Genomic DNA, 8,114 nt, shown 5'->3' on the forward strand with positions numbered 1-8,114 from the left:
GAAAGCCAAAATGGTGGCTAATGCCCTTAGTAGAAAGGAGAAACTCAAGATGATATTGTCTCTAAGAGAGTTGATTAGAGATTTTGAGAAAATGGAAATAGAAGTGAACACAACCGGAGCCGGTACCGAAAAGCTGGTTGAGATCGCTATGCGGTCTGGATTATTGGAAAATATAATATTATGCCAAGAAAAACTGATGAATGAAGGCAGAGAGTCAATGACTGGAGAAGAGATTAATACCAAGAAAGATGATAAGGGAATAACGAGGTATTCCTACAGAATTTGGGTTCCAAACGTTTAAGAGTGTAAGGACTGGATCTTAGATGAAATCCATAGCTCGAGGAATAAGATTTAGGGCAAACCCCGAATGTGATAGTCAGGGAGGTTGCCATTAAGAAAGAAGGAGCCCATAACATAATGAAGTGGAAAACAAGGATTTTAACGTATAAGATAACCCTAAGTATGGGAGAAGGATGAAATATTTCATACTAAGGAAACAGAAAGTCGAGTAAGGAAGGGAGACCTGAGACGGTACTCCTATACGGCAATTCATGGACCTGTCTAAAAAGAACTTAGACTATTATCCCCAACCACCACCCTGAGGAGACAGTGCGGTGGGAAATTCTTTCAGGACCTTTAAGTCGCTAAGCTCTCAGAGTTCCAAGGAACAAGCAAACCCAGTAGAGGCGAGAGCCTGGCTAAAGGAAATATAGGAATCATTTGAGATTCTAAATGATGGACGAATCACAAAAGTCTATTTTTGTCACTTACCCTCCTAAGAGAGAGGCCACCCGCTGGTAAAAGGCCAAGGAAGGCACGGAGCCAGAGGTTATGATAAACTGATTAAAGTTCAGTCAATTATTTTCAAGAAAGTAATTCCCAAGGTTATGGAGATAGTGTAAAAGCTTTAGAGCCAGAGCAAAGGCGGACGAGTATGATAAATTATGAATCTAAGATTGTAAAAGTTGTCAAGATTTGTTCTGAGGACTAGAATCCCAGAACGACGTGATGTTTGAAATCAATGATTAGTGGGTTCATGAAATGATTGTAAGAGAAAGGAAAATAAAGAGGAACTGAAGTGGAAAGAAATAAAAAGGCAATACAGTTGAGGAATGATAAGGGAGTTGGGTATGAGGAAACCCTAAAGACTCGTAGCAATAGAAATAGAAAAGTATGTAATCGTCAGGATGAGGGTGATTCATTATGAGTTAAAGTTGATGGTTGAAGGCATAAGTGATACATATATTTTATCCCCTGTAGGTTGGGAGGATTCGAGGAAACCTTGAGATAGATCGAAGGATAAATAAGGAGACGCCAGGTATGAAAGATATCCCAACATTGAGATGACTGTTGAGATAAACAACAAAAGTAAATGAGGAATTATTAAGAAGAAGTTCACGTTGAACACGACCAATATCTTCCAGAACATCCCTGTTGTCATTACCAAATTAGGAAAGAAAAGCGGGTAACCATTGTTATCTTTTGAAGGCCATATGGGTTGACCTCAGTTTGAATAAAGATGCTATTGTGAAATTGGTATAGACTATCTGGGTGGGAATGATTGAATAAGATAATCTATCAAGGACATATGACTTGATTTGTCCATGGAAGGATGCAAGTACCTTTTTAAAGGTGGAATTAAGGATATAACTTCGATAACATGAGATGAACCATAGGGGAATGTATGAAGGTTGGCATTTCACCCTTAATAGGGACAGTATAAGTTTTGACAGTATGGATGGGAAGGGATTAAGGTAACAACAACCTTTAAGTATCGGTGGAGAAATTTTTCAGAAGTATATAGACGATGATTCTGGTATTAATAAATGGTATCTTGATATGCCTTGTGCCTAGGGTGTACCTGATGAAGGATTTAAGGATAACCTTAGAGGTTTTACAAGGAGAAAGGTAATATTCAAAGTTCTCAAGAATAGAAATTTTGATGAAGGAAATATGGCGTAATTATAATAATGACAGGTGGGCACGTGTTGAACCATAAGAAGTATAGATTGAACCAATGAAGGTTAGAATTGTTAAAGCAAGAAGGGCCCAAGATAAAAGACGTCCTAAGTATGATCGAGAGTCAGCCATGATAATGTTTATATTTAAAGACTAAGGCAGTGACTTATGGAAAAATGGTGATTTTTTTTATCACAAGGACTTAAGAAAAGCATTTTCACATAAGCAGTGATTGAAATGAGGTAGAAAATTTAGTTGAAGGTGGTTAAAAAAAACATTGATTATAAGGAACTACTACTATCAGGAAAGGCCAATAAGGTGGCCGACACTCTAAGTACAAGAGAGCAATTATAGGCGCTCGTGCCAGAGGGATGCAGTGATAATGGTTGAAGCCGTGAAGGTTGTATTATGGTTTGGAAGATTGACATTCCTTCTGATGACTGTGCAATACCCAACCGTAATAGTAGTTTGGTAAAGGTTTAATTCGTGTAATCGCCATGAGCGGGCTATCTATCTTAGAAGGAACTATCTTGAGAATAAGCCAGGACCATGTTTCAAAAAGGAGTAAATGAACCTTTGAGCTTCATGTCTCCTAATATAGACATATGATTAAGAATGGTATTAACCTACTATCGTTGCTTTCATTAAAACTCTTCTGTATTTTATCTGCTTCATGTCATGAATGTACGTCAGGATCAGAAGTGTTCTTCATGAATCATGAACGGTGATCATGTAACCTCCTTAAAAGAATTCGATACGATATGTATGGACTCCGTATGGTTAGCTATTAAGACTTCAAGGAAAGTGAATGACTACAGTAGGTCAGTGGTGGGCCATAGTAATGCTCCAATGAGTCTATGAATAATAAGACAATGACAACTGTGAGAGTTGTATTATAATGAATGTTGAGATTGAGTACCACTGATCGGGTCGTGGTGATGTATAAGTTATCATTGAATAGACTAATTAAGTAGATTATTTACCTATTGAATATTTATTCCTCCTTATCAATAGAGGGTCGTATGACTATACGAGGAAGGTTGCGATGCAAGCATTGAATTCTAGTAACGATGATGTCTAGAATGAGATCCCAGATTCGATTTTCGATATCGAGGGAGTTTCAAAGGTGATTGTGTATAAGCTTGAGGAAGAGCATGGGTCTATAGAATGATGGACGGAATAGCAAAAATATTTAGGCATGTGAAATACGATGCTATAATACTTGATGTTGATATAAATACGTATATGTTTTGTTCTCCTATGACAAACCTCTATAGTTCAGAGGTAGATTCCAATCCAGATATTTTATGGCAATATTTTTTTACATATATACAATTCTCTTCAGTTTGTTCTTTTCTCTTCTTTTTATTTCATGTATGCTGAGAAGAACAACCCTTCCAGAAGGGGAGGTATTGCCGAATGACTATCTATATGTGTGATAGAAGCCTAGTAGGATACCACATGTTGTTTAATTGCTTGTCAAGTACTAAAGGCTGGCCACCTTCTGTACTAACTATGCGATATAACAAGTGTTCATGATCATAGTAATCTCTCAATAAATTCTTTTACTTCTATACGATGGATCAAGCTTTCAAAGATAGAAGCAGCTAGAAAGGAGTAGTATCAGTGCGGTGGTATTCCGAATCTAACGCATTCGTGATACTAAGGTTGACGCAATTATTAAAAGGTTATAGAATGCTAACGAGCAAAAGTGTAACCAGTATAGTATTATGTACGGAAGATAGTAATGACTACGAACTGGAAAAGAATGGGTATTGAGAAGCAAAAGCTATAATGCTAGAAGCTATGATGAGAGTCTGTGCAATAGACTTGATAGAATTTGAAATGGTCACTTAACACGGATTGAGTTTTCTTACGATAATAGATCATATGTCATTATCGAGATGTCACCTTATAAGATCCTTGAGGGAAGACAATGTCGATCTCCCTTATGATATGATGATGTTGCAGAGCGCAAGATGCTTAGACCAGCAGTGGTCTAAAGGACCAAGGATATAATAGATTTAATCAGAGGACGGCTGGTAGTAGCCCAAGATGGGCACACGAAGTATGATGATTTGACATGAAAGGACAAGGAATAGGAAGTAGGGAACCTAGTACTGTTATAGGTATTCCCTTGGAAAGGATGGATGAGGTTCGGAAAGAAAGGAAAGCTAAGCCCACGAATTGTTGGACCCTTTGAGGTATTAAGACGTATTGGGAAGTTAGCATAAGAGCTAGCCCTACCCCCGAACATGTAGCAAGTTCATAACGTGTTCCACGTATCAATATTAAGGAAGTATAATCCGGAGGCCAGACAAATAGGGGCATATGAGCGCATAGACATGCAACCCGACGTAACCTATATGGAGCAACCAGGAAGGGTTATAGATTGAAAAGGGACAAGTGCTTAGGAGAAGGGTTATCAAACTAGGCAGAGTTTGGTGGTAGGACTACAATGTGGGAAAATTTACTCTAGAGTTAGAAAGTGCAATGCTAAGAGAGTATCCCTATTCATTTTCTATCTGATTCCGGGACGGAATCCTTTTAAGGAGGGGAGACTGTAATAACCCCAATTTTTGGAATTTTTTTGAAACCCTTATGAATAGTGATTTTGCTGATTATGCTGAATAAGAAAACTTTTCATACCACACTTTGTAGAGGTTCTTTTATTTTTATTCTGAGATCTTATTAGTACTCTATATGGTATATAAGTGTATGTAAAGATCGCCAGAATCCAAATTCGAACACTTTGATTTTTCCCGAAAATCCACCAGATACCGAAAGAATTGAGTATAAGGTAACAGAATAAAAAGGATTTAAATTCAAGGATTATAAGAGAGGATTATATAAGAAATATAATATATTGAGAAAGGTTTAGGGGAACCCAAGTTATAAGATCCCGGGTATGATCCCTCAAACGATAAACGAGAACGAAAATTAAGCGAACCGTATAACAGATAAGCGGTCATTAACCAAACAATTAAGCAAGGATTAGCATAAGAAGATGCTTCCACCACCAAGTGATGACAAGTGGCAAGAGATGAAGTCACCAAGATGATGTCATGCTTAGTCATACTCCACTCACTTTAAACAACCAACAAATCATCCAAATATCCCATTCACTTCATTTTCCACCACAAAAACATTCAACAAAGCAAATACTCTCCCAAGAACACATAGCTCATGGCTTTTTCATTTTTTCAAGGAGAAAAATTCCAAAAATCAAATTTCTAGCTTTGTTAATTTACAAGGTAATTACCCAAGGTCCCTTATGATTAGGTAAGCATATCCTAGGAGTTTAAGCTTCTATTTCTTCGTGAATCTCTTCCAATAAATCAAGGAAGAAGATTATGAATAGTGTTTTCAAGATTTCTAACTTTATTTTCTTTGATTTCCTTTAAGATCCAAGCATTCCTAAGCTATCTCAAGGCTTCTCAAGGCTTCTTAAGGCTTCCTAGCTACTCTAATCACTCCAAGGAAGGTATAACACCTCCAAACCCTAACTTTACTTTGAGTATTAAGATGGTTTTGATAGTTATAGTAAATGAGAAGCATGATGCTTGTGTGTTTAGAGTTTGGATTGGATTTGTAGTGATTTGGATGTTGAAATCTTGTTTATAGTTAATGAAACTTAAGTATAGCTAGTAGTTCATGTGTGGGGTTGTATAAATTGGAAAATCTTGAGGTTTAGGGACTGATGTAGTAAGGTTTGGATGAGGGTTGGTTGTATTGTTGGTTGTGAGTTGAATGGTGGTTGTTTGGGGTGGTTTAAAACTTGGTAATCGCGTAAACATAGCCGTCGTAATGCCCGATTTACTTTAGACTGTTTTTGTTCTTAACATCAGGACCCGTGAACTCACTGTTAAGTTTTTACCATAGCCATGGTTAGATAATTCATGTTACGAGCTTCGTTTTGATATGTGGTTCGATTGAATCCGATATACGGTTTAGGAGAAACGACCGTTTTAAGTAACGGCGCTTCGCGACCGAACCATTACCCCTCGCCTTACTTTGAAACCTTGGTTAAGGACTTTAAATGACTAATTGGGGTATGAAGTAATTATGTTAAGTCGATTAGGCAGTTGGTAAGGTACTCGCGAAAGAATCGCCTTAAAACTCTTAATGGTTAATTTATTAAAAATGGTGGAGCCGAGGGTACTCGAGCGACTTAAGTGAATCATTAAGCGCGAAAGCGAATGTTAGGGGTCTAATTGGTTAAAGTCTAGTTTCTTAAGCGACCGGGGATTAATTCTGACTTATGTTGTTGTTCATAGGTTATCAGACCCACTCTAAACTTAAGTCTATCCGGGAACACTCAGGCAAGTTTTCTACCCGTTATACTGTTGTTGTGATGTATACATATGTATATGCATTATCTTGTGATAGATGCATGATGGTTAATTAGCAAATCTTGTGATATATTGGAGCATGTGATATGGTATATATGCATGTCTGTTTCGTAATCTTGATATATATATGTTGATTCAAATGCTTATAAGTTGCATAATACATATGCTAGAGATAAGCAGTAGTTGCATATACCCTTAGTATAGGGGACCCAAAGGTGAACATTTCCTAAAACCGGGAGTTGATGTTCCCGAGTATATTATATATATTTATATATATATATAGGTATAGTTTTCAAAACTATTAATCGAATAAGGTTTATTCGATAACTTTATTTTTATTAATGAATATAACTTTGAATATTCATTCGAGGACTTATGACTCTGTTTATTTTATTTAATGAATATTCATTTGAATATTCATTTGAGGACTTATGACTCGCTTTATTTTATTTAATGAATAATATTTTGAATATTCGTTCGAGGACTTATGACTCGCTTTATTTTATTTAATGAATAATATTTTGAATATTCATTCGAGGACTTATGACTCCGCTTATTTACTAAATAATATTCTTTATTTTATTAAAGAATAATGTTTCGATAATCAAACTTATTTTCGATTATTCAAATAAAGATTATACTTTCGTATAAATATATCTTGGGTTATTTAATATCCATTTCAAGTATGAGTTTTAAAACTTCTACTTCAATTATTTTTATAAAGATTATTCTTTATGGGAATATTATTTAAATAATAATATTCAGATATTTTCTAATATATCGGGACTGATTTATTTCATTAAATCAGCTTTACTCCAAACATTCTTAAAAATATTTTCGAGTCTTCAAAATGATTTTAAAAGTTAGAGCGGATCCCAAAAAACTCGTTTTCAGATTTAAGATCTTCCTTTCGAAGGAGACTTGAATATTCGTTCAAAAATCTTAGGGAGTCGGCTCTGTGGTGTATTTTATATTCGCAATGAGGTTGTTGTTTTGAGAAAACAATTTGATTACTTCCCCAATGTTCGGGAAGTAAGTCCATCTAATTGAGTCGGCATAAGCGACAGGCCGGGGTAGAGGTTGGGTGACAGTCCATCCACGCGTGAGTGGCCGGGTAACGGTCTAGCGCGAGGTCCTAATGCGGCCAGGGTGATGACCGGCGAGGAATTCATCCATCTACAGTAGAAAAGGTTACTTATTGGTATCTTTGCCTGATCAGCAAGATATCGGGTTTATGCCAAAATTCTTTTCTTTCCGAATTCATTGGATATTGCAACTCTGTTCATACTTTACATGACAGAGGTTTTCAGGAAATGTATAGGAGATATATATGAATATATATATATATATCGAGACTTAATGAAGTATCTCGTAACTTCATTTCATTCAATGATATTTCAAAGATTGAATCTATTCAAGTCTTATCTTGTAGTCTCATCAGTGTGATGAAATTTTGAAACTGATGATACGTTGAACGATGGTAGTTCAAGTAGTATCCAGAAAAGATATAAGTATATTGGAGTATCTTGTAACTTCATCTTTTCAACTTATATCTGGTTAATGATTATCTTATGCATGACAAAGATTTTCACAAAAACGTTGAGACAAGGCTAGATATATGAGATCACCTTGCAACGATATTTTTATACAGTTATAAACTGGAACTCTGTGTATATTATACATGTCAGAGGATTTCAAAGATTATGAAAAGTATATATACTTATATACTGAATATTTTGCGACTTGGTCGCATTAAGATATCAACTTGGTTCATTTCTTCTTGACCAAGACTTTCATGAGTAC

The sequence above is a fragment of the Apium graveolens genome, chromosome 1 (assembly GCF_009905375.1).
Source record: "Apium graveolens cultivar Ventura chromosome 1, ASM990537v1, whole genome shotgun sequence".
Lineage (NCBI taxonomy): Eukaryota > Viridiplantae > Streptophyta > Magnoliopsida > Apiales > Apiaceae > Apium > Apium graveolens.